This window comes from Artemia sp. Qi Xiang Cuo, chromosome 4 (genome assembly GCF_049724085.1).
Source record: "Artemia sp. Qi Xiang Cuo chromosome 4, ASM4972408v1, whole genome shotgun sequence".
Classification (NCBI taxonomy): Eukaryota; Metazoa; Arthropoda; class Branchiopoda; order Anostraca; family Artemiidae; genus Artemia; species Artemia sp. Qi Xiang Cuo.
This window is the reverse complement of record NC_142797.1, coordinates 61,622,051-61,649,210: the sequence shown is the minus strand read 5'-3', so window position 1 is coordinate 61,649,210 and position 27,160 is coordinate 61,622,051. Positions and strand designations below refer to the sequence as shown.

Below are 27,160 nucleotides of genomic sequence, written 5' to 3'. Positions count from 1 at the left end.
AGGGATTTCGATTTCTTTTATTTTGAAGTCTGAAATTAAATTTAAAAAAAAAACAAGTTTTTTCAACTAAAAGTAAGGAGCACCATTAAGACTCAAAACGAGCAAAAATTATTATGTATATTAAGGGGATTGCCCCCTCCTCAACACCTCGCTCTTTACGGTTAAGTTTGAATTTTAATTTTAACTTTAAGTCTAATTTCTGATCTTTTTTAAACAATCCCAGGAAACCTGGCTCCACCCCCACGGAGAATTACTCTCCCCAAACATTTATCCTCTAGACAATTCAATCCCGGTGAAAACTTACCCAGGACAATTACCCTTAACAACTCCCCGCGTAAAATTGAGGCGGAAAAGAGAAAGCAAAGAATTTTGTGTAGAAATTCTAGAAAATTCCCCCAGTGTATAGTATCCTCTGACACGTTCATCCCCTGGAAACTTTTCTCCCCTATAGAAAGTTCCTCCGTGGAAAAAAAGACAGCAGAAAATTCGTCTTCCCACCCTAAAGTGTATACATGCTTCCCAATCAGAGCCAACACTATAGCGTTGCCTATAGTAAAGGCCATGCGGCTCCAATGCTTTATTATTGCTAATTAAAAAAAAAAAACTTTCCGAAAAATAAGCTTTTCAAAGAAAAGTAAAGGCCATTTTAAACTTAAGCTCAGTAGATACAAATACCTTTTAAAATTCAAACTCAAAACGACCACAAATTACTATTAAAGAATAAATGAATATTTGATGTATAATGATATTAATTGCTCAGAGTTCGTGCATTCAATATGTCACTATAATTTAATGATTATTTTCCATGTTAAGTACAAAAGAAAATATTTGTCGTAAAATTCGTTTTCATTAAAGCGTCAGCGATGCAGTAGGTCTATTACTTTGACAGTGAGAGAAGGAGGTCATACCCAAACTCTTGTTTGTATTGATTTTTGTTCGTTTCGAGCTTGAAATTTTTATTCAATTTAAGTTTCAGTCGTTTTAATATTCATTTCTTAATTTGCATTTATATCTATTGTATGTCTGTTTGCATTGATTGTTTATTTAATTTCTGTTCGTCTTAAGTTTCATTTATGCTTCAATAGGAAAATAATTTTTTCGTTTTAAGTTTGATGTTCATAACCAATCTAGGCACTACACGCCTTAAGATTTATTTTTTTATTTATTTCAGAACCTGTTGTACGTTTATGCCTCGATTACTAGTTTAATTTCTGTTTTTTTTTGCTTTTATATAATGTTTAATTGGGATTCCTGTTCGATTTGATTTTGAATTTTAAAAGGTATTTGTATCTAAGCTTAATTTTAAAATGGCTTTTACTTTTTTTTGAAAAGCTTATTTTTTGGAAAGTTTTTTTAAATTATTTTTGTTCCGTTTTTATTGCAAAAATTTTCAAGTTTTTAAAAATTCCTTATTTCAAAATGAAACTTAAAAAAAATCAAATATTTATCCAAGGATCAAAACTGGTATCAAAGTAACAATATCAAAGTGAAAAAATGGGTTGGTGTAAACCTCGGAGTTTTTATTATGTGATGTTTGAACTATTTTTAACAAAATTGCTATCTCAAAATTTTTATCGGATGGGTTTGGAAAAATAGGGCGTGTGGAGACTAACTAAGCTTCGGTCTCTTTTGACTTTTTAAAAGTGAACTAGAACTTTCTATTTTCAATCAAATGAGCCCTCTCTGAAGTTTATACGAGCATCCTTTCTATAAGAACTATATATATCCCCAGAGTATAACTTACAACCCCTGTCCCTGGGCCCTGGGGGGTCGTGTCGACCCTGGAGTTTTAATATCTGATGGTTGATCTATTTTAACAAAATTTTTACCTCAAATTTTTATTGGATGGGATTATCCATCCGATACACCCAAAGGGATGAAGGGTGGGAAAGGCTAGTTGCCCTCCGATCTTTTTTCACTCTGAGAAAATGAACTATAACTTTTAATTTCCATTCAAATGAACCCTCTCTGAAGTTTATACGAGCTTCCCTTTCATAACAGCCACATACGGCCAAAGGACACAGCTTACAATGCCTGCCCCCCGGGCCCTGGGGGGATGTGTCGACACCGGAGTTTTGGTTATCTGACCTTTGAACTATTTTGAAAAAATGGCTCTCTCAAAGTTCTTATCGGATGGGTTTAAGGAAAATAGGGCGTGGAAAGGGGGGCTAGTTGCCCTCTGATCTCTTTTGACTCTTAAAAGGTGAACGAGAACTTTCAATTTCCCATCATATGAGCCCTCCGAAGTTTAGACGAGCATACCTTCCATAAGAACCATATATATCCACCGAGCAATGCTTAAAACGTCTTCCCCGGGCCCTGGGGGGAGTGGTTGTGTTGACACAGGAGTTTTTCTTATCTGAACTTTGAACTATTTTTAACGAAATGGCCATACGTAAAGGAGTTTTTGTTATATGATCTTTGAACTATTTTTAACAAAATGGCTACCTCAAATTTCTTATCAGATGTGTTTGGGATAAGGGGCTTTGGGGGGCCAGTTGCCCTCCAATCACTTTTGACTCTTAAAAAAGGCACTAGAACTCTCGATTTCCAATCGAAAAAGCCCCCTTTGAAGTTTATACGACGACCCTTTCTGTATGAAGTCCTTCTGGGAAAAAAAATAAATGCAGTGTGGGGGGAGGCTAGCTGCCCTCCAATCACTTTTGACTCTTAAAAAGTGAATTACAACGCTCAATTTCATATCAAATGAGCCCTCCAGGAAGTTTATGCGAACATCCCTTCCATAACAAGCATATATGCCCCCAGGGCATAACTTACAACGCCTACCCCCGGGTTCTGGGGGCTTTGTCGACGCTGGAGTTTTTTGTTATCAGAACTTTGAACTATTTTTAATAAAATTTCTATCTCAAAGTTTTTATCTGGTGCATTTAGGGCGTGGTGGAGGGGGAGCTAGTTGCCCTCCGATCTCTTTTGACTCTCAAAAAGTGAACAAGAACTTTCAACTTTCCAATCAAATGAGCTTTCTCCGAAGTTTATGCGAGCTTCCATTCCATAAGAACTATATATGCCCCTAGAGCATTACTCATAACGCCTGCCTCTGGGTCCTGGTGGGTTTCGTCGACACAGGAATTTTTCTTATCTTACCTTTGAACTATTTTTAATGAAATGGCTATTATAAAAATTTTATCGGATGGGCTTGTAGAAAAAAGGGTGTGTGTGTGGGGGGGGGGGGGCGGGGGATAGTTGCCCTCGGATATCTTTTGACTCTTAAAAATTGAACCAGAACTTTCAATTTCCAATAAAATGAGCCCTCTCTGAAGTTTATACGAGCATCCCTTTCATAGGAACTATATACACCTCCAGGACAACACTTACAACAACTATCCCCCTGGGGGGAGTGTTTGTTATCTAATTTTTGAACAATTTCTAAAAAACTGGCTATCTCAAAATTTGTAGCGGATGGGCTTGGGGAAAAAAGAGGGTGGGGGGGGGACAAGTTACTCTTAACTCTCTTGACTCTTAAAAATTGAACTAGAACTTTCAATTTCAAATCAAATGAGCCCTCTATGAAGTTTATACGAGCATCCCTCTCATAAGAACCATACATGCCCTTAGGGCATAACTTAGAATGCCTTCCCTTGGGCCCTGGGGGTTGTATTGACTCCGGATTTTTTTTTATCCGACCTTTGAACTATTTTTAACAAAATTTCAAAATTTTTATCAGATGGGTTTGAAAAAGAAGGCGTTGGGGGGGGGGAGGGGGGCTAGCTGCCCTCGGATCTCTTTTGACTATTAAAAAGTGTGTTCCAACTTTTAATTTTCAATCAAATGAGCCCTCTCTGAATTTTAAACAAGCATCCCTTTCATACGATCCATATATGCCCCAGGGCATAACTTACAATGCCTGCCCCCAGGCCCTGGGGGGTTGTGACGACACCTGAGTTTTTGTTATCTGACTTTTGAGCAATTTTTAACTTAATGGCTATCTCAAAATTTTTATTGGAAGCATTTGGGGAAAAAGGGGCGTGGGGGGGGCTAGTTGCTCTCCAATATCTTTTGACTCTCAGAAATGAACTAGAATTTTCAGTTCCCAATCAAATGAGCCATCTCTGAAGTTTTTACGAGCATTCCTTCAATAAGAACCATATATTCCCCCAGGGCATAACTTACCACACCTGCCATCCCGGCTTGGGGGGCTGTGTCGACCCCGGTGTTTTCGTTCTATGGTCTTTGAACTATTAAAAAAATCTATCTCAAAGTTCTTATCGGATGGGTTTGAGAAAGAAAGGGCGTGACGGGTGGGGGGGGGTCTAGGTGCCCTCCAATCTCTTTTGACTCTTAAAACGTGAACTTGAACTTTCAATTTCTAATCAAATGAGCTGTTTTTGAATTTAATACGAGGATCTCTTCCGTAAGACCCATATATGCCCCAGGGCATAACTTACAACCCTTGCCCTGAAGGCTGTAGGGGAGTGTCCTCCTCAAAAACATAATGTCTATCTGTAAATCAACTACGGTGAACAAAATGGCTATCTCAAAATTTTCATTGGATTTGTTTGGGGGAATGATGGGCGTGGGGGGGGGGTTATTTGCCCTCCAATCACTTTAGACCCTTAAAAAGGGCACTAGAATTCTTGATTTCCATTCAAATGAGCCTCCTTTGAAGTTTCTACGGCAACCCCTTCCATATGAAGTGCCGCTGGGAAAAAAATAAATAAATAATAATAATAATAAAACATTGGAGTCGTATGGCCTTTACTATAGGCAGCGCCATAGCGTTGCCTCTGATTATTAATTTTTTTTTTCAGAGGCACTTCATATGGGATGGGTCGTCGTAAAAACTTCAAAGGGGGCTCATTCGATTGGAAATCGAGAGTTTTAGTGCCCTTTTTAAGGGTCAAAAGTGATTGGAAGGCAACGAACACACCTTCCACGCCCACCATTTCCCCAAACACATCCAATCAAAATTTTGAAATAGCCATTTTGTTCTACGTAGTTGATTTACAGATAGAAATTATGTTTTTGAGGAGGACACTCCCCCACAGTCCTCAGAGCAAGGGTTGTAAGTTAAGCCCTGGGGGCATATAAGCTTTTTATAGAACGCTTTGTCGTAGAAACTTTAAAAAGGGGTCATTCGATTGGAAATTCAAAGGGCTATTACGCATTTTTCATATTTGAAAGTGATTGGAGGAAAACAAACCCCCATCATATGCCCACCTTTTTCCCAAACACATCCAATCAAAATTTTGAGATAGCCATTTTGTTCAACGTGGTTGAAAGTTCTGGAAATTAAGTCTTTGAAGGATGACAAACCACACCCCCCCTGACCACAGCCCTCAAGGCAAGGCTGGTAAGTTACGACCTGGGGGCATATAAGGTTCTGATAGAAAGCGTTGTCATAGAAACTTCAAAAAGGCTCATTCGATTGGATATTTAAATGACTAGTGCCCTTTTTAATAGTCGAAAGTGATTGGAATGCTCCTAACATCCCTTCCACACCCACCATTTCCCCAAACAAATCCAATCAAAATTTTGAGATAGCCATTTTGTTCAACGTAGTTGAAAGTTCTGGAAATTATATCTTTGAGCATGATACCCCCTCCCCCAAGGTCTTTAGGGCAAGGGTTATAAGTTATGCCCTGGGGGCATATATAGTTCTTATGGAAGGAATGCCCGAATAAACTTCAGAGAGGGTTCATTTGATTGGAAATTGAGAGTTCTAGTTCATTTTTTAAACGTCAAAAGATATTGGAGTGTAACCAGCCCTCCTCCCACGCCCTTTTTTCCCAAACATATCATATAAAAAATTTTAAGTGACTATTTTGTTAAAAATAGTTAATTCTTCATGAAACAAAAACTCTGGTGTCGACACAACCCCCCAAAAAACGGGGGCAGGTATTCTCGGTAATATCCTGAGGGCATATTTAGTTCTTATGGAAGGGATATTTGTATAAACTTCAAAGAGGGCTCATTTGATTGTAAATTGAAAGTTCTAGTTCACTTTTTAAGATTCAAAAGAGGGAACCTAGCCCCCCCCCCTCTGCGCCCTTTTTTTCTCAAACCCATCTGATAAGAAGTTTGAGATCGCCATTTTTTTAAATATTGTTCGAAAACCATATAACGTAGACTCCATAGTCGACACAGCCCCTCAGTGTCCGAAGCCAGCCGTTGTAAGTTATGCCCTGGGGGAATATATGGTTCTTATGGAAGGTATGGTCGTAAAAACTTTAGAGAGGGCTAATTTGAATGAAAATTGAAAGTTCTAGTTTAGTTTTTGAGAGTCAAAAGAGATTGGAGGAGATAGCAGAGATAGCAAAATATTTTTTTTCGTTTTAAGCTTGATTTTTATATTCAATCTAAGCATTACTCGCTTTAAGATCTACTTATTCACATATATTGTTACTCGTTGTATGTTTTTTCCTATGAGTGTTTATTAAATTTCTGTTCGTTCTTTAATAGTCATTTCTGGTCGTTTTGAGTTTGAATTTTAACAGGTATTTGTATCTGCTGAGCTTAAGTTTAAAATGGACTTTACTTTTCTTAGAAAAACTTATTTTTCGGAAAGTTTTTTTTTTTTAATTAATAACAAATACTAAGCGTAAACAATGGGCAATTTTTATAACTTAAAGTCTTTTCCCCCGGGGCTGCAGGGGATCATGTTATATCCAAATGCATAGTCATTGGGTCTTTCAACTATGATTAACAAAATGGCTATCTCAAAATTTAATCGGACGATTTTGGGAAAAAGGGGGTGGGAAAGGGGGTCTAGTTGTCCTCGAATCTTTTTGGTCACATAAAAGGGAACTGGAACTTTTAATTTACGTTATAATAATCCATCTCACGATATTCTTGGACACTGGGTCGATACAATCACCCCTGGAAAAACAAAAACAAACAAACAAAAAAAACGAATAAACACGCATCCGTGAAAATACAAAATTCCACGTTTTTGCAGATAGAAGCTTGAAATCTCTGGAAAAGGGTTTTCTGAAACGTTGAATCTGATGATGTGATTGTCATTAAGATGCTCTGATATTTATTGGCTGCTTTCCCCTTTTTTTTGAAAATCAGGCAAATTTTCTCAGGTACGTAACCTTTTAAGGGCAAGACAAAACTTAATGAAACTTATATAATTTAGATCAGCATAAAAAATCCAATTCGTTAATATATCTATTGGTATCAAATTCCGTTTTTTAGAGCTTCGGTTACTATTGAGCCGGGTCGCTCCTTACTTACAGTTCGTTAGCAAGAACTGTTTGATCACACATTCGAATCGCTACCATTCATATACAATTAAAGGAAATATGACAATTATAGAAAAAAGCGGTCGTGAATTTTACTATAATATTCATTCTTTCCCAAGTTATTAATGTGTAAGTAAAAACTTTGATTGGACGGTTACTTGAAAAATTATTAAATTTAAAATAGAGTTCTCATGATTCATTAATGAGGTCCTTTTTCTCAGTAAATCCCGACAGGTTTTTCCCCCATTACCATTTTCTAGAATATCTTGTAATAGATTGTTAATTGGCTATCCTTGACAAGACGTTTCGAACATGTACTTTCCCGTTTCTGTTTTATATATAAAATTTAGTAAATGGTTACGAATATTTTTCCAATTTCGAAGAGAGGAGGGGGATACTTTTCCCCTCCATGTTGATCTATCCGACCTTTCACAGCATATTTGAAAATTTGGGCCTAAGAGGCACTTTTTGAGGCTTCAAGCATAGTGGCATCAAATGGAGGGGGCTACGCTACTGTTCAATCACCCCCTGATGTACAAAAAGAATCATCAAGTCCCATCTTGTAACCGAGCTGCAGACCTCCAAGGACCATTGGTTCCACACAATCACCCCTGGAAATAAACAAATAAACAAGCCTCGATGATATCTCTTCTGGCCCAAAAAATACAAAATTCCACCTTTTTGTTGACCAGAGCTTGAAACCTCTATACTGAGGCTTTCTGATATGTTGTATCTGACCTGATTGCCTGATATTTTGGGGTGGTTTCCTCCATTTTCTTGAAAATCAGGTAAATTTTCTCAGGCTCGTAGCATTTGGTGGGTAATATTAGACTAAATAAGTTTTCTCTTCTTGGAATCAGCATAAAAAGCGTTCTTTTACTTATTAAGTGTTATCAAAATTCTTTTTTTTAGCTTCGGTTACTATTAGTCGATTCATTCCTTACTTACGCTTTGTTGCCACAAAATGTTTGATATTTCCCCCTCATATGTTTTGAAAGACAATCGGATAACAAAACACCATTTTTACCTGTAGGCTATATTCCCATTTATTAGAAGGCTAAAGGTTTTCAGAAAAGAACTAGTCAAACTATAGCACAAATAGCCGAGAAGGTAAAATCCTTTCTCCAATAAGATAATTTCGCTTCTTTTTCAGTCGCAGCATAACCCATTACTTTATTCCCAAAAAGTTGTTTTAATTTTACATGTTTTAATCATAAGGCTGTTTACAGTGCAAATTGTTTGTCCTGTATCATGGGAGTTGGAATGTCTATGTTTTAAGATTTAAGAGGAAAATGTCAGTCTTCATTCCAGTTCATAAGTTTGACCCTGTTTTTATAATACCTCTCAAGACGGAGGTAAACAATCCCCGAGAACATTTAGTGAGTTGAGTGGAAATTTTGGAAAAACTGAATGGAAAAAGTGGAAATTTTAACTCTCAAGCATTGATCTAATAATATTACTTTACATAGATGAACCGAAGAACTATCTAAAGGGAAGAATAAAAAACACTTATTGTTCCAGGAACGGAGTAATGATCTGATGAATAATGTTCATCATAAAAATTAGAAAAAAACACATTTTCTAGAATAAAAGTAATGAGGGACGTTTAAAGCTGAATCAAACTGACCTTATCCTGAATTTGGAATCCTTTGTCCGATGGGCCGGGGTTCGATTCCTGGTGTGGCCGGCTATTTGGTTGGAGATGGGTGTCAGTGGAGTGACTCTGTAAGCTCAGTCAGAGTAAATCCAGCTCTAAATGAGTACCGGGAGAAATCTGGGAAAGGTAAACAGGAAGGGTGTGCGAAAGCAAAGGAAGGCTGGCTTCCAACCCCCCATTGCACTTCCTGGCTGAAGGGCTTTGAAATGGAGATCAGCACCTTTGGTTTGGACTTTAAGGGTCTAGTGTTATATTCTTTAACTTTACCTACTTTTTATCCTATATATTTATCCCATTAGCAAATTTGTTGTTGTTCAGTTTAAACTCAAGAGTAAAGTTCCACTTTTATCGAATAGAAGCGATCCTGTGAAATATGAGCCCCTAAACAGGTCTCTATGATGTTTTAATACCACATAGGGGTGAAAAAAAAGAAAAGAAAAGGAACAAAGTGCTGCCCATGCAAAAAATAACTATAGCTTTCTTGTTATCCCGGTTTGAAGGCTGTAAATTTCCCCTACGTGGTTTTTGGCAATGGTGATTCCAAGATGTACTTTTCGTTTCGATCCGACACCATTTTTAAGAGGTTTCAGTTTTTTTCAAAATTACCAAAAATGTGTTCTTGTAATTTTCCTTGGCTTTTAAGATTACCATAGATATTTTTTATCGTTTTTTCTGAATAATTTTTTAATTTGAATGAATTTTTTTTTATAATAACATAATTATACTTTACTGGAAACAATTTTCATTTCGAAATATGTGAATTTATTTCTCATAACATCAATTAAAAAAAACATTATAATAAGATAACTAAAAATATGAAGGAGAGTTGACAGTTAAATGTATATACTGATATTATTTCCTGGATGTTTTAACAATTTTGTATTTATCGAAGTTAAAAAAGAGAAAATTTTAAAAATATATTTTGTTTGTAGTAAAGTGAAATTGTTTTCTGGTCTTTAGAGGGCACAGGGAGCGTTAGCCCTACTCTTTTTTGAGGTAGTTTCCGCTTGTTTTGAATTTGACCTGTTTATTTATTGTACTTTGTGTTTGTTTTGTGCTTCATTTATATATTGAGGGTGAATTATAGTGGTTTTACACTTGAAAAACTATTTGATTTTATTTCTGCTCATCTTTGGTTTAATGTAGCTCTACACTTTTTTGTAAAAAAAAAAAAAAAAATTGGGAAGAAAAGCTCTTTTTGAGTAAAATTCTGTTCGTTTTTTATTGACATAGTCTTTTCCATTGGTTAAGAAAGGAATATTTCAAATTTTTCCAGCTTTTTTCTTTAAGAATCCAGATGTTGGTGCATTATTTATATAGAAGACAAACCTTATATGTTGGACAAGTTTTAATAAGAAGTTGTAGTAATAATTGCACTGTAATGCTTTGGTTCGATGGGTACAGGGAAAAACAATCGAGTATATGGATGAAAATCTTCATAATCGTAGGGGTTCTATAGTACTGGTGGACGTCTAACCCCCAACCCGTTACAACCTTGAAGATCGACGATTTTTAAGCAATCATCCGTCTCCACATGTTCTGAAATTTTTGACTTAATTCCCTTAACCTTTTCTGATACATCCCAGATATAACCGTATGACAAACGTGGATGCACATAGCGCATGATTTTTTTCAATTTTGCACACATTTTTAAATTAAAAACCCTTAACCATTCCTGAGGTATCGCAAATATGCCCTATGGCCAAAACTGAACGGTCATACTGTCTTTTGATTTTCTTTTGTTTAACATCCTTAAAAAACTTGACCATGAAAGTCAAATGTAGTACCATGAATTTTTCATGGGATGTTATACAGACACCCATTTGACAATCTGGAAACAGAGCGTTCAGTTTTATTTAGTTTCACATACCCCTACACTTTCCCTGAAATTTTCAACTAAATACCCCAGTCCATTTCTAAGATATAGCATTTATGCCATTTTGACAACTTGGATGTAATTAAACTCCTTATATAGTTCAGTAGTAGTAGTGGAGGTAGTAGGAGTGGTGGTAGTAGTAGTAGTAGTACTAGAAGCAGTAGCAATAGTTGTTGTAGTAGCAGTAGTAGTAGTGGTACTAGTAGTAGTAGTAGTAATAGTGGTAGTAGTAGAAGTATAGCAGTCGTAAGTAATCCCAGTTGCAGTTTCACATAGTCAGAGTCACATGAAGCTGCACTTGCAGTTCCAAATATTCGCAATAGTAGTTGCAAGTAATTGCAGTCACAAGTAGCGACAATCCTTTGTCAAGTATTCACAATCAATGTCACAAGTATTTGCAGTCGTGATCGTAAGTTGGTGCATACACAAGTAGCTATTGCAGTCTAATCCGCATTCAGTCGCAATCGCAGTTTGAAAAATTCGGGGTCACAGTCACAAGCAAGTAGAGTAGTACCTACCATTTCTAGGAGCTTATGTTCCTTCCTATGCTATTCTAGGAGCTTATGTTCCTTCCTATGCTATTCTAGGAGCTTATGTTCCTTCCCATGCTATTCTAGGAGTTTATGTTCCCTCCTATGCTATTCTAGGAGTTAATGTTCCTTCCTATGCTATTCTAGGAGTTTATGTTCCTTCCTATGCTATTATAAGGGCTTATGTTCCCTCCCATGCTATTCTAAGGGTTTATGTTCCCTCCCATGCTATTCTAGGGGCTAATATTCCCTCCCATACTATTCTAAGGGCTTGTATTCACTCCCATGCTATTATAAGGGCTTATGTTCCCTCCAATACTATTCTAAGGGTTTATGTTCCCCCCATGCTATTCTAAGGGCTTATGTTCCCTCCCCTGCTATTCTAAGGGCTTATATTCCCTCCCATGCTATTTTAAGGGTTTATGTCCCCTCCCATGCTATTCTATAGCGCTATGTTCCTTCCATTGTTATTCTATGGGACCTCTACACGTGATTAAACACGTTATGAAACTACGTGCTGTTTGCTTATGCCCCGTTGGTACCAGTCCAAACGAGCGGGGATTCCCCACCTGTTCCTAAACATTGCGAAAAAGGTAGCAGTATGAACGGGGATTCCCCACACAAGTTTGTTTCAACTCTAAGTTTTTCAACCAGTGTTTTTCGAGCCGACATCTGATTTTTTTATTCGTCCTTGAAATTCTGTATAAAATGTTCATACATTACAATTTAATTTTCATTATGATTTAACATATCGTAAATAGTACACTGAATATTATTACCTTTGAAACAATGGATACTTCTATTTTCAACGTGAGTATAGTTTACTGAATTTCTTAATATATTTCAAGATAAAAAGCATTTTACCAGTAAATTCAAATTTCAGGGGGACTTAGCCCCCCCTCCCCCCGCCCACAACACAAAACATAAAATATGATGAGTATACTCGCTAGAAAACGCAAAGTATGCTATTTTTTCCATTTTGTAAATAAAATCCCTCCTCCCCCCTCCTTTGTTTACGATTGTAATTGTTTTGAAAAAGTTCTTTTTGTTCAAAAAATATCATTTTCCCCTTCATGTTTTAAAATGAGCTTTCTTTATCGGCTTAAATAGAACCATCTGTGTTTATAATCCATGTTACAAAAAGGATCGGTTTTAGAAAAAAGACTTTACAGGCTTGTGTTATCGCGTACAGGCTTGTGTAACAGCGAACATGTGTTCGTGTTATTCAAGACACGTTGACAAAGAGTTTTTTTTGTCAAATTAAACGAGATATTCTATTTTCAATGTATTTGATGAAAGCAAATGGGTTTAATAGATGATTAAGAGGCTTTTATAAAAATATAAGGCGGGGAAGGGGGCAATGTATCAATTCTAACACCTTCATTGTAAGGTGAAAAAACGAACTATTTCGTCGGATGAAAAGTAAAGGGTGAGGGGTGAGTTCTTTGTGCAGACACGTATACCCTTTGACAAGAAAACTAATGCAGTCATTCCGACACGCACCACTGAAGTTTAGTGTTTGGTTAGCTTTTAATTATAGCATATTTATGGCTGACTATTTTTTAGATCTATATTTTAAATCATTGTATTCTATTTGATGCAGCGGGAGAGGGGAGAGGGGGATTCTTTGCGCAGACTAATTTTTTCTTCTGTAAAAAAGGGAATCGTTTTTTCCATACTAAATTTTGCCTTCTTTTTAAGGAAGAGGATTCCTACAATTACTCTCCCCCTGAAAAGAGAGCTAAGGCTAATGGCGTTACTCCAATGAAACAAGCGGAGATAGGTGACCCATTGGGAGCCACTCACATCCATTCCAGACCGGCGCTGCCTGCCCAAGACCCACCCATGCCAACCCCTATGCAGCCGGGTCGAAAGCTGAAAAGAGAATGGATGGTTGCTCACATGATGGGGAGCCCCGCTGATCCAACCCCCCAAGCCAATGACATCACAGCCGCCACCACACCTATCTCCCATCACGCTTTGCCAGGACCATACGGCACTCAACTACAGTCTGAATTGGGAAATGTGAGCATTTTTACTTTATTGCTATTACAAAAAGTAGATTTGTAAAAAAAAACAAAAAAAAAAAAAAAAAACACACATACATGATCTTTCTTCTGACAAAAAATACAAAATTCCACATTTTTGCAGATAGGAGCTTGAAACTTCCTCAGTAGAGTTTCCTGATACGCTGAATCCGATGGTGTGATTTTCACTAAAGTTCTATGACTTTATGGTGGTGTTTCTTTCCATTTTTCGAAAATAAGGCAAATTTTCTCAGGCACTTAACTTTTGATGAGTAAAACTAAACTTAATGAAACTTATGTATGTGAAATCATTAATAAAATCTGATTCTAGTTATGTGTCTATTGGCATCAAAATTCCATTTTTTAGAATTTCGGTTACTATTGAGCCGTGTCGCTCCTTACTTACAGTTGGTTACCACGAATCAGATGTATTTTAACCGTGTGTATTCTCATTAATCAAAAATAAAACCCTAGTTTCTTAAATGATCAAAAATTTTTTTAACATCCGAAAATAAATATGTATTCTTGTTAATTAGAAATAAAACCCAACTTTCTTAAATTATCTAATATATCCTAACCGAGTGCATTCTTATTATTCAAAATTCAAACTAAACTTTCTTAAATGATCATTTTCTTTTAATAAATCAGATTTATCTTAACCAAACGTATTTTTATTATAAAAATAAAAAATAAAACACGAGTTTCTTAGTAAAGAAATATTTTTATTAGATCAGTTATATCTTAACCAAATGTATTCTTACTAGTCAAAAATAAAACAAGTTTTATAAATGATAAATATTTTTGATAAATCAAACGTACTTAACCCTGTCAATTCTTACTAGTCAAAAATAAAACCCGGCTTTCTAAATAAATCAGTTATGAATGGCGTATATTTATTTCTATATCATTATTTCTTATGTTTGATACGAGTAGTGTAATTTTTTCAATATATATATCAATCGAATCGTATTTTAATACTGATTTTGAATATCTTTAAGTTATTTCGTTTAACTTAATCCATCAAAAGTTATGAGAAAATTAAGAATTATTGAAGTAGAAATTCTGACGTCGCATAATTTGTTTCCACAACACGTTTCTATCTGGCTTCGGAGACATAATTACTTATAGGCTAAAGGAATATATATAGACCTATAGGGGTTAGAAACGTAATTTCAACCTGTAAGAATATTTCAACCAAGAAGAATCTTTCATTCGAAATAATTGAAAGTTCTATCAACTATGTATGTGGGGATAACATAAACTCCACACGCCCATTGTGCATGGGTCGGAAGTTATGCCAATGAAGCTATGTTAATCATGATGAAATATACCAAACCATAATGAAAATATAATACTTTAGTAACAAAATTACGGAAACTACAAAAAAGAATTATGAAAACCAGTCCTCATAATGAAATATACCAAAATATGATTAGAATATAATACTTTAGTAACAAAATTATGGAACTACAAAAAGAATTATAGAAAGCAGGCCGTCCAGGACGCATTATATTAAATAACTAAATTAAACAACTCTATACATTAGATAAGGAAGAATCCTCCCCCGTAATCTTCCTCCGACACCCCCTCTCCCCATCATAAAAATCTGAGTTAATAAGGGTTTTTGACTGTAAACTCTAGTTTTTTGTAAGAAAATTATGGAAAATACAATTCGTTGGCTCATAGGTGAAACTTAAATCCATTTTTCGTTAAGTCTCAGAGTGAATAAATTCGTTATCAACATTCTTTGTCAGATACATCAAATAAAATTGACAAAATCTAAATTTCAGAATGAATAAATGCTTTAACAACATCCTTTATCGGATATGTCGGATAAAATTGACAAAATCTAAGTATCAGTGAATAATTTTTTTTATCAACATCCATTGCCAGATAAATCGAATAAAATAGATAGAATATAAGTGTTAAGTGAATAAATTTTTTTTATCAACATCCTTTGCCAGATACATCAGATAAAATTGACAAAATCTAAATTTCAAAATGAATAAATTCATTATCAACATCCTTTGTCGGATATGTCGGATAAAATTGACAAAATCTAAGTATCAGAGTGAATATTTTCTTAGCAACATCCTTTGCGAGATACATCGACTAAAATTGATAAAATATAAGTGTCAGAGTGAATACATTTTTCTATCAACATCCTTTGTCAGATACATCAAATAAAATTGACAAAATCTAAATTTCAGAACGAATAAATGCTTTAACAAAATCCTTTATCGGATATGTCGGATAGAATTGACAAAATCTAAGTATCAGAGTGACTAAATATTTTTATCAACATCGTTTGCCAGATACATCGAATAAAATTGATAGAATATAAGTGTTAGAGTGAATAAATGTTTTTATCAACATCCCTTGTCAGATACATCAAATAAAATTGACAGAATCTAAATTTCAGAATGAATAAATTTTTTTTATCAACATCCTTTGTCAGATATGTCGGATAAAATTGAAAAAATCTAAGTATCAGAGTGAATATTTTTTTTAACAACATCCTCTGCCAGATACATCGAATAAAATTCATAAAATATAAGTGTCAGAGTGAATAAATTTTTCTATCAACATCCTTTGTCAGATACATCAAATAAAATTGACAAAATCTAAATTTCGGAACGAATAAATGCTTTAACAACATTCTTTATCAGATACGTCGGATAAAATTGACAAAATCTAAGTATCAGCGTGACAAAAATTTTTCATCAACATCCTTTTCTCGGATACATAGGACAAAATTGACAGAATCTAAGTTTCGGTGTGAATAAATTTTTTTATCAACATCCTTTGTCAGATACATCAAATAAAATTGACAAAATCTAAATTTCAGAATGAACAAATTTATTATCAACATACTTTGTCGGATATGTCGGATAAAATTGACAAAATCTAAGTATCAGAGTGACTAAATTCTATATCAACATCCTTTTCTCGAATACATAGGATAAAATCGACAGAATCTAACTGTCAGTGTGAATAATTTTTTTTTATCAACATCCTTTGTCGGATACATCAAATAAAATTGACAAAAATCTAAATTTTAGAATGAATAAATTCATTATCAACATCCTTTTTTGGATATTTCGGATAAAATAGATAAAATTATAAGTGTCAGATTGAATAATTTTTTTTTTATCAACATCCATTGTCAGATACATCAAATACAATTGACAGATTCTAAATTTCAGAATGAAAAAATGCTTTAACCACATCCTTTATCGTATATGTCGGATAAAATGACAAGATCTAAGTATCAGAGTGACTTAATTCTTTATCAACATCCTTTTCACGGATACATAGGATAAAATTGACACATTCTAAGCGTTAGAGTGAATTTTTTTTTTTATCAACATCCTTTGGCAAATACATCGGATAAAATTGACAAAATCTAAATTTCAGAATGAATAAATTCATTATCAACATCCTTTGTCGGATATGTCGGATAAAATTGGCAAAATCTAAGTATCAGAGTGAATATTTTGTTTTATCAACATCCTTTGTCAGATACATCAAATAAAATTGACAAAATATTAGTGTCAGAGTGAATAAATTTTTTTTTATCAACATCCTTTGTCAGATACATCAAATAAAATTGACAAAATCTAAATTTCAGAATGAATAAATACTTTAACAACATCCGTTATCGGATATGTCGGATAAAATTAACAAAATCTAAGTATCAGAGTGACTAAATTATATATCAGCATCCTTTTCTCGAATACGTATGACAAAATTGAAAAGTTCTAGATGTTAGTGAATAAATTTTTTTTATCGACATGCTTGGGCGCGCGCACCTGATAAAATTGTCAAAATATAACTTCAATAAATAATAAATGTTTTATCAGCATCCTTTGTCAGGTAAGTCGGATAAAATTGACAAAATCTAAATATCAGAGTGAATAACTTTTTATATCAACGTCCTTTGCCAGATAAATCGAATAAAGTGGATAAAATCTAAGTGTCAGAGTGAATAATTTTTTTTTATCAACATCCTTTGCCGGATATGTCGGATAAAATAGACAAAATCTAAATTTCAGAATGAATAAATTCATTATCAACATCCTTTGCCGGATATTTCAGATAAAATTGACAAAATCTAAGTATCAGGGTGACTAAATTCTATATCAACATCCTTTTCTCGGATACATAGGATAAAATTGACAGAATCTAAGTGTCAGTGTGAATAAATTTTTTTTATCAACATCCTTTGTCAGATACATCAAATAAAATTGACAAAATCTAAATTTCAGAATGAATAAATTCATCATCAACATCCTTTGTCAGATACATCAAATAAAATTGACAAAATCTAAATTTCAGAATTAATAAATTCATTATCAACATCCTTTGCCGGATATGTCGGTAAAATTGACAAAATCTAAGTATCAGAGTGACAAAATTCTATATCAACATCCTTTTCTCGAATACATAGGATAAAATTGACATATTCTAAGTGTTAGAGTGAATAAACTTTTTTTTATCAACATCCATTGGTAGATACATCAGATAAAATTGACAAAATCTAAATTTCAGAATGTATAAATTCATTATCAGCATCCTTTTTCGGATATTTCGGATAAAATTGACAAAATATAAGTATCAGAGTGAATAATTTTTTTTTAACAGCATCCTTTGCCAGATAAATAGAATAGAATTGACAGAATGTAAGTGCCAGAGTGAATAATTTTTTTTTATCCACATCCTTTGTCAGATACATCGAATAGAAATTGACAAAATCTAAATATCAGAATGAATAAATGCTTTAACAACATCCTTTATCAGATTTGTCGGATAAAATTGACAAAATCTAGCTATCAGAGTGATTAAATTCTACATCAACATCCTTTTCTCAGATATATATATTAAAATTGACAAAATCTAAGTGTTAGAGTGAATATTTTTTTTTATCAACATCCTTTGACAGTTACATTGGATAAAATTGACAAAATCCAAGTTTCAGAGTGAATAAATTCATTATCAAAATCCTTTGTTGGATATATAGGGTAAAATTGATAAAATCTAAGTATAAGAGTTATTAAATTCCATATAAATATCATTTTCTCGGATACATGGGATAAAATCTAAGTATCAGAGTGAATAAATGCTTTATCAAAATCCTTTAAATGCATTATCAACATCATTTGTCGGCTATATCGGATAAATTGACAAGAAAGACATGAACTTTACACCGCGACGGCGCATACATAGTGAGAGAGACTTGCAAAGTCGACATAGCTTTATTTCATTTTTTGTGGTTAATTTAGACGAGGCTACGTGCGCGCACGTAACCTCAGATTTTATCCCATGTATCCGAGAAAATGATATTGATATGGAATTTAATCACTCTGATACTTAGATTTTATCAATTTTACCCTACCTATCCAACAAAGGATGTTGATAATGAATTTATTCACTCTGACACTTGGATTTTGTCAATTTTATCCGATGTAACTGTCAAAGGATGTTGATAAAAAAAATATTCACTCTAACACTTAGATTTTGTCAATTTTAATCTATGTATCTGAGAAAAGGATGTTGATGTAGAATTTAATCACTCTGATAGTTAGATTTTGTCAATTTTATCCGACAAATCTGATACAGGATGTTGTTAAAGCATTTATTCATTCTGATATTTAGATTTTGTGAATTTCTATTTGATGTATCTGACAAAGGATGTGGATAAAAAAAAATTTATTCACTCTGAAACTTAGGTTCTGTCAATTTTATTCGATGTACCTGGCAAAGGATGTTGTTAAAAAGAAATTATTCACTCTGATACTTATATTTTGTCAATTTTATCCGAAATATCCGACAAAGGATGTTGATAATGAATTTATTCATTCTGAAACTTAGATTTTGTCAAGTTTATCCGATGTATCTACCAATGGATGTTGATAAAAAAAATTTATTCACTCTAACACTTAGAATTTGTCAATTTTATCCTATGTATCCGAGAAAAGGATGTCGATATAGAATTTAGTCACTCTGATACTTAGATTTTGTCAATTCTATCCGACATATCCGATAAAGGATGTTGTCAAAGTATTTCTTCATTCTGAAATTTAGATTTTGTCAATTTTATTTGATGTATCTGACAAAAGGATGTTGATAAAAAAAATTATTCACTCTGTTACCTATATTTTGTCAATTTTATCCGACATATCCGACAAAAGATGTTGATAATGAATTGATTCATTAATAAATTTATATTTTGTCAATTTTACTTCATGTATCTGCCAAATGATATTGATAAAAAAAAAATATGAAAACTGACGTTTATAATCTGTTAATTTTATCCTATGTATCCGAGAAAAGGATGTTGATGTAGAATTTAGTCACCCTGATACTTAGAACTTGTCAATTTTATCCGACATATCCGGCAAAGGATATTGATAATGAATTTATTAATTCTGAAATTTAGATTTTGTCAATTTTATTTGATGTATCTGACAAAGGATGTTGATGATGAATTTATTCATTCTGAAATTTAGATTTTGTCAATTTTATTTGATGTATCTGACAAAGGATGTTGATAAAAAAAATTTATTCACACTGATGCTTAGATTTTGTCAATTTTATCCTATGTATCCGAGAAAAGGATGTTGATATAGAATTTAGTCACTCTAATACTTAGATTTTGTCAATTTTATCCGACATATCCGACAAAGGATGTTGATAATGAATTTATTCATTCTGAAATTTAGATTTTGTCAATTTTATCTGATATATCCGGCAAAGGATGTTGATAAAAAAAATTTATTCACTCTGACACTTATATTTTATCAATTATATGCGATGTATCTGGCAAAGTATGTTGATATAAAAAATTATTCACTCTGATACTTAGATTTTGTCAATTTTATCCGACATATCTGACAAAGGATGTTGATAATGAATTTATTCATTCTAAAATTTAGATTTTTTCAATTTTATACGATGTATCTGCCAAAGGATGTTGATAAAAAATTTATTCACTCTAACATTTAGAATTTGTCAATTTTATCCTATGTATCCTAGAAAAGGATGCTGATATAGAATTTAGTCACTCTGATACTTCGATTTTGTCAATTTTATCCGACATATCCGATAACGGATGTTGTTAAAGTATTTATTCATTCTGAAATTTAGATTTTGTAAATTTTATTTAATGTATCTGACAAAGGATGTTGATAAAAATAATATTTATTCACTCTGACACTTATATTTTGTCAATTTTATTTGATGTATCTGACAAAAGGATGTTGATAAAAAAAATAATTCACTCTGATACTTAGATTTTGTCAATTTTATCCGACATATCCGACAAAGGATGTTGATAATGTATTTATTCATTCTGAAATTTAGATTTTGTCAATTTTATCCGATGTATTTTCCAAAGGATGTTGATAAAAAAAAATTAATTCACACTGACGCTTAGATTTTGTCAATTTTATCCTATGTATCCGAGAAAAGGATGTTGATATAGAATTTAGTCACTCTGATACTTAGATTTTGTCATTTTATCCGACATATCCGATAAAGGATGTTGTTAAAGCATTTTTTCATTCTGAAATTTAGATTTTGTAAATTTTATTTGGTGTATCTGACAATGGATGTTGATAAAAAAAAATTATTCACTCTGACACTTATATTTTATCAATTTTATCTGACGTATCCGACAAAGGATGTTGATAATGAATTTATTCATTCTAAAATTTAGATTTTGTCAATTTTATTTGATGTATCTGACAAAGGATGTTGATAAGAAAAATTTATTCACACTGACAGTTAGATTCTGTCGATTTTATCCTATGTATTCAAGAAAAGGATGTTGATATAGAATTTAGTCACTCTATTACTTAGATTTTGTCAATTTTATCCGACATATCCGACAAAGGATGTTGATAATGAATTTGTTCATTCTGAAATTTAGATTTTGTCAATTTTATTTGATGTATCTGACAAAGGATGTTGATAAAAAATTTTATTCACACCGACACTTAGATTCTGTCAATTTTGTCCTATGTATCCGAGAAAAAGATGTTGATAAAAAATTTTTGTCACGCTGATACTTAGATTTTGTAAATTTTATCCGACGTATCTGATAAAGAATGTTGTTAAAGCATTTATTCGTTCTGAAATTTAGATTTTGTCAATTTTATTTGATGTATCTGACAAAGGATGTTGATAAAAAAAATTTATTGACTCTGACACTTATATTTTATCAATTTTATTCGATGTTTCTGGCAGAGGATAATGTTAAAACAATATTCACTCTGATACTTAGATTTTGTCAATTTTATCCGACATATCCAACAAAAGATGTTGCTAAAAAAAATTTATTCATTCTGAAATTTAGATTTTGTCAATTTTATTCGATGTATCTGGCAAAGGATGCTGATAAAAAAATTTATTCACTCTAACACTTAGATTTTATCAGTTTTATTATATGTATTTGGCAAACGATGTTGATAAAAATAATTATTCACTCTGAGACTTAGATATTGTCAATTCTATCCAACATATCCGATAAAGGATGTTGTTAAATCCTTTATTCATTCTGAAATTTAGATTCTGTCAATTCTATTTGATGTATATGAGAAAGGATGCTGATAGAAAAATTTATTCACTCTGACACTTATATTTTATCAATTTTATTCGATGTATCTGGCAAAGGATGTTGTTAAAAAAAAATTATTCACTCTGATACTTAGATTTTATCAATTTTATCCGACATATCCGATAAAGGATGTTGATAAAGAATTTATTCATTCTGGAATTTATATTTTTTCAATTTTATCCGATGTATTTGCCAAAGGATGTTGATGAAAAAAAATTATTCACTCTAACACTTATATTTTATCAATTTTATTTGATGCATCTGGCAAAGGATGTTGATAAAAAAAATTTTGTCACTGATACTTAGATTTTGTCAATTTTATTCGACATATCCGATAAAGGATGTTGTTAAAGCATTTATTCATTCTGAAATTTAGATTTTGTCAATTTTATTTGGTGTATCTGACAAAGAATGTTGATAACGAATTTATTCACTCTAAGACTTAACGAAAAATGGATTTAAATTTCACCTATGAGCCAAAGAATTGTATTTTCCATAATTTTCTTACAAAAAACTAGAGTTTACAGTCAAAAACCCTTATTAACTCATATTTTTATGATGGGGAAGGGGGGTGTCGGAGGAGGGTGTTACGGGGAGCATCCTTCCTTATCTAATGTATAGAGTTGTTTAAGTTAGTTATTTAGTATAATGCGTTCTGGACGGCCTGCTTTCTATAATTCTTTTTGTAGCTCCATAATTTTGTTACTAAAGTATTATATTCTCATCATATTTTGGTATATTTCATTATGATGTCTGCTTTTCGTAATTCTTTTTTTAGTCTCCATAATTTTGCTACTAAAGTATAATATTCTCATTATGTTTTGGTATATTTCATGATGATTAACATAACTTCATTTGCATAACTTCTGACCCATGCACAATGGGCGTGTGGGGTTTATGTTATCCCCACATACATAGTTGATGGAACTTTCAATTATTTCGAATGAAATATTCTTCTTGGTTGAAATATTCTTACAGACTGAAATTACGTTTCTAACCCCTATAGGTCTATATATATTCCTTTAGCCTATAAGTAAATTATATTTCCGAAGCCAGATAGAAACGTGTTGCGGAAAAAAATTATGCGACGTCATAATTTCTACTTCAATAATTCTTAATTTTCTCATAACTTTTAATGGATTAAGTTAAACGAAATAATTTAAAGATATTGAAAATCAGTATTAAAATACAATTCGGTTGATCTGTATATTGAAAAAATTACAGCAACCGGATCAAACATAAGAAATGATGATATGGAAATAAATATACGCCATTCATATCTGATTTATTGAGAAAGCCGGGTTTTATTTTTGACTAATAAGAATAGACAGGGTTAAGATACATTTGATTTATTAAAAATATTTGATCATTTATAAAACTTGTTTTATTTTTATTAGTAAGAATACATTTGATTAAGATATAACTGATCTAATAAAAAATATTTCGTTACTAAGAAACTCGTGTTATATTTTTTATTCTTTTTAATAAGAATACGTATGGTTGAGATAAATCTCATTTATTAAAAAAAAATTATCATTTAAGAAAGTTTAGTTTGAATTTTGAACAATAAAAATGCACTCGGTTAGGATATATTAGATAATTTAAGAAAGTTGGATTTCATTTCTAATTAACAAGAATACATATTTATTTTTGGTTATTAAAAATAAATCGATCATATATGAAACTCGGCTTTTATTTTTGATTAATATGAATACACACTGTTAAAATACATCTGGTTCGTGGTAACGAACTGTAAGTGAAGAGTGACCCAGTTTAATAGTAACCGAAACTCTAAAAACTGAAATTCTAATAACAATAGATACATAAATAGAATTATATCTGTATACTGTTTTCAAATATGTAAGTTTCACTAAGTTTAATTATAGCCATATAAAGCTACGAGCATGAGAAAATTTGCCGTATTTTCGAAAAACGGAAAGAAACACCATCAAAAATTCATAGAACTTTAGTGAAAATCACACCATCGGATTTAGCTTAACAGGAAACTCTACTGCGGAAGTTTCAAGCTCCTATTTGCAAAAATGTGGAATTTTGTATTTTTTGTCAGAAGAAAGATCATGGATGCGTGTTTATGTTTTTTATTTTTTATTTTTTTATTTTTACAAATCTACTTTTTGTAATAGCAATAAAGTAAAAATGCTCACATTTCCAAATTCAGACTGTAGTTGAGTGCCGTATGGTCCTGGCAAAGCATGATGGGAGATAGATGTGGTGGCGGCTGTGATGTCACTGGCTTGGGGGGTTGGAGCAGCGGGGCTCACCATCATGGGTGGGTCTTCGGCAGGCAATGCCAGTCTGGAATGGATGTGAGTGGCTCCCAATGGGCCACATATCTCCACTTGTTCCATTGGAGTAACGCCGTTAGCCTTAGATCTGTTTTCCAAAGGAGATTATTTGTAGGAATCCTCTTCCTTAAAAAGAAGACAAAATTTAGCATGGAAAAACGATTCCCTTTTTTACAGAAGAAAAAATTAGTCTGCAAAAAGAATCCCCCTCTCCCCCCTCCCGCTGCATCAAATACAATACAATGATTTAAAATACAGATCTAAAAAATAGTCAGCCATAAATATGCTATAATTAAAAGCTAACCAAACACTAAACTTCGAGTTGCGTGTCGGAATGACCACATTAGTTTTCTTGTCAAAGGGTATACGTGTCTGCAAAAAGAACTCACCCCTCCCCCTTTACTTTTCATTCGAAGAAATAGTTCATTTTTTTCACCTTACAATGAAAGTGTTAGAATTGATACATTGCCCCCTTCCCCGCCTTATATTCTTATAAAAGCCTCTTAATCATCTATTAAACCCATTTGCTTTCATCAAATACATTGAAAATAGAATATCTCGTTTAATTTGACAAAAAAAACAAACTCCTTGTCAACGTGTCTTGAATAACACGAACACATGTGTTATTAATTTATGCGATAACAAAAACCTGTAAAGTCTGCTTCTAAAACTGATCCTTTTTGTAACATGGATTATAAACACAGATGGTTCTATTTAAGCCGATAAAGAAAGCTCATTTTAAAAGCATGAAGGGGAAAATGACATTTTTTGAACGAAAAGAACTATTTCAAAACAATTACAATCGTAAACAAAGGAGGGGGGAGGAGGGATTTTATTTACATAATGGAAAAAATAGCATACTTTGCGTTTTCTAGCGAGTATACTCATCATATTTTAAGGTTTGTTTTTTTGGAGGTAGGAGGGGGGGGCTAAGTCCCCCTGAAATTTGAATTTACTGGTAAAATGCTTTTTATCTGGAAATAAATTAAGAAATTCAGTAAACTATACTCACGTTGAAAATAGAAATATCCATTGTTTCAAAGTTAATAATATTCAGTGTACTATTTACGATATGTTAAATCATAATGAAAATTAAATTGTAATGTATGAACATTTTATACAGAATTTCAAGGACGAATAAAAAAAACGGATGTTGGCTCAAAAACCACTGTGGTTGAAAAAACTTAGAGTTGAAACTAACTTGTGTGGGCAATCCCCGTTCATACTGTTATTTTTTTTGCAATGTTTAGGAACAGGAGGGGAATCCCCGCTCGTTTGGAATGGTACCAACGGGGCATAAGCAAATAGCACGTAGTTTCATAACGTGAATAATCACGTGTAGAGGTCCCATAGAATAACAATGGAGGGAACATGGCGCTATATAATAGCATGGGAGGGGACATAAGCCCTTATAATAGCATGGGAGGAAATATAAACCCTTAGAATACGATGCGAGGGAAAATAAGCCCTTATAATATAATGGGAGGGAACATAAGCCCTTAAAATAGCATGGGAGGGAACATAAACCCTTAGAATATCATGGGAAGGAATATAATCCCTTAAAATAGCATGGGAGGAAATAAAAGCCCTTAGAATAGCATGGGAGGGAACATCAGCCCTTAAAATAGCATGAGAGGGAATATAATCCCTTAAAATAGCATGGGAGGGGACATAAGCCCTTAAAATAGCATAGGAAGGAACATAAACTCGTAGAATAGCATGGGAGGGAACATAAACTCCTAGAATAGCATGGGGGGAACATAAACTCCTAGAATAGCATGGGAAGGAACATAAGCTCCTAGAATAGCATAGGAAGGAACATAAGCTCCTAGAATAGCATAGGAAGGAACATAAGCTCCTAGAAATGGTAGGTACTACTCTACTCAAGCAGTTGGAGTCGTAGTTCTAACTATTTGGTGTCACAAGTAATCAGAAAAGAAAGCAGTCAGAGTCTTAATAGTCGCGGCAGTAGCAGTAGTAGCAGTAGTAATCGTTGTAGCAGCTAATGATCAATTTAATATGCTCAGCTGTTGCTGATATATTGTTGATACGCCCTTTTGAAAAAACTGCATGTACATATTGCGTTTAGGTTTTGTTCAACATACATCCCAACATCCCCTGAAAGTTTCACGTTAAGGCCCTTATCCATTACAGATATATTGCATATACGTCCTCTGAACACCCATATTTAATTAAATATCCCCCTCAACATGCCCTGAAAGCTTCATCTTAATACTTATATCCGTTCAAAATTTATTGCAATTTTATGAAAACTTGGATGGACATAATGTATCTCGATTTAGTTCGTAACACCGTATATGTTACTGAGGCATTGGAAATATGCCCTTTAAGCAACCTGAGTAAACGTAATTCCTTATGATTTAATTTTATTCCTCCTCAACTTTCCCTAAAAATAAAGTATACAAGACATTGTATCTGTGCCATTTTGACTATTAGTATTATTAGTGGTAGTAGCAGTGGGAGTGGCTGTATTAGTTGTAGTTGCTGTAGTAGTAGTTGTAGTAGTAGTAGTTGTGGTGGAAGTAGTATCAGGAGTAATAGCTTCTGTAGAAGTAGGATTTAAAGAACTAACAGCAGTAGCACATGTAGCAGAAGCAGTCACAGCTGTAGTAGTAGTAGTAGTAGCATGCACATAAAACACTTTCTTTTTTCAACATTAATTAAAAAAAACTTTTTCCTCAAATAACTTTTTCAAAGAAAATTAAAGAACTCCAATAAACAAAAAATGAGCAAAAATAAAATCAAATAATCTACCAAACGTAAAACTACCACAAATCCGCATCGATAAATAAATGAAAACCAAAACGAACAGAAATTACAATAATTAACCGAGTCAAACTCAAAACGAGCAGAAATTAGTATAAGTTGGGCGCAAAACCCCTATGCCTTCCCAAGGCCAGAACAAAATTTGCACTTTATTG

General features: G+C 33.1%; 1 protein-coding gene across 2 annotated transcripts in view; it reads right to left on the bottom strand.

The window, feature by feature from the left end:
* Positions 1–27,160, bottom strand: part of LOC148953306 (A-type potassium channel modulatory protein KCNIP1-like) — a 253,811-nt gene that overhangs the window by 178,987 nt on the left and 47,664 nt on the right. The gene's annotated exons all lie outside the window — the stretch shown is intronic.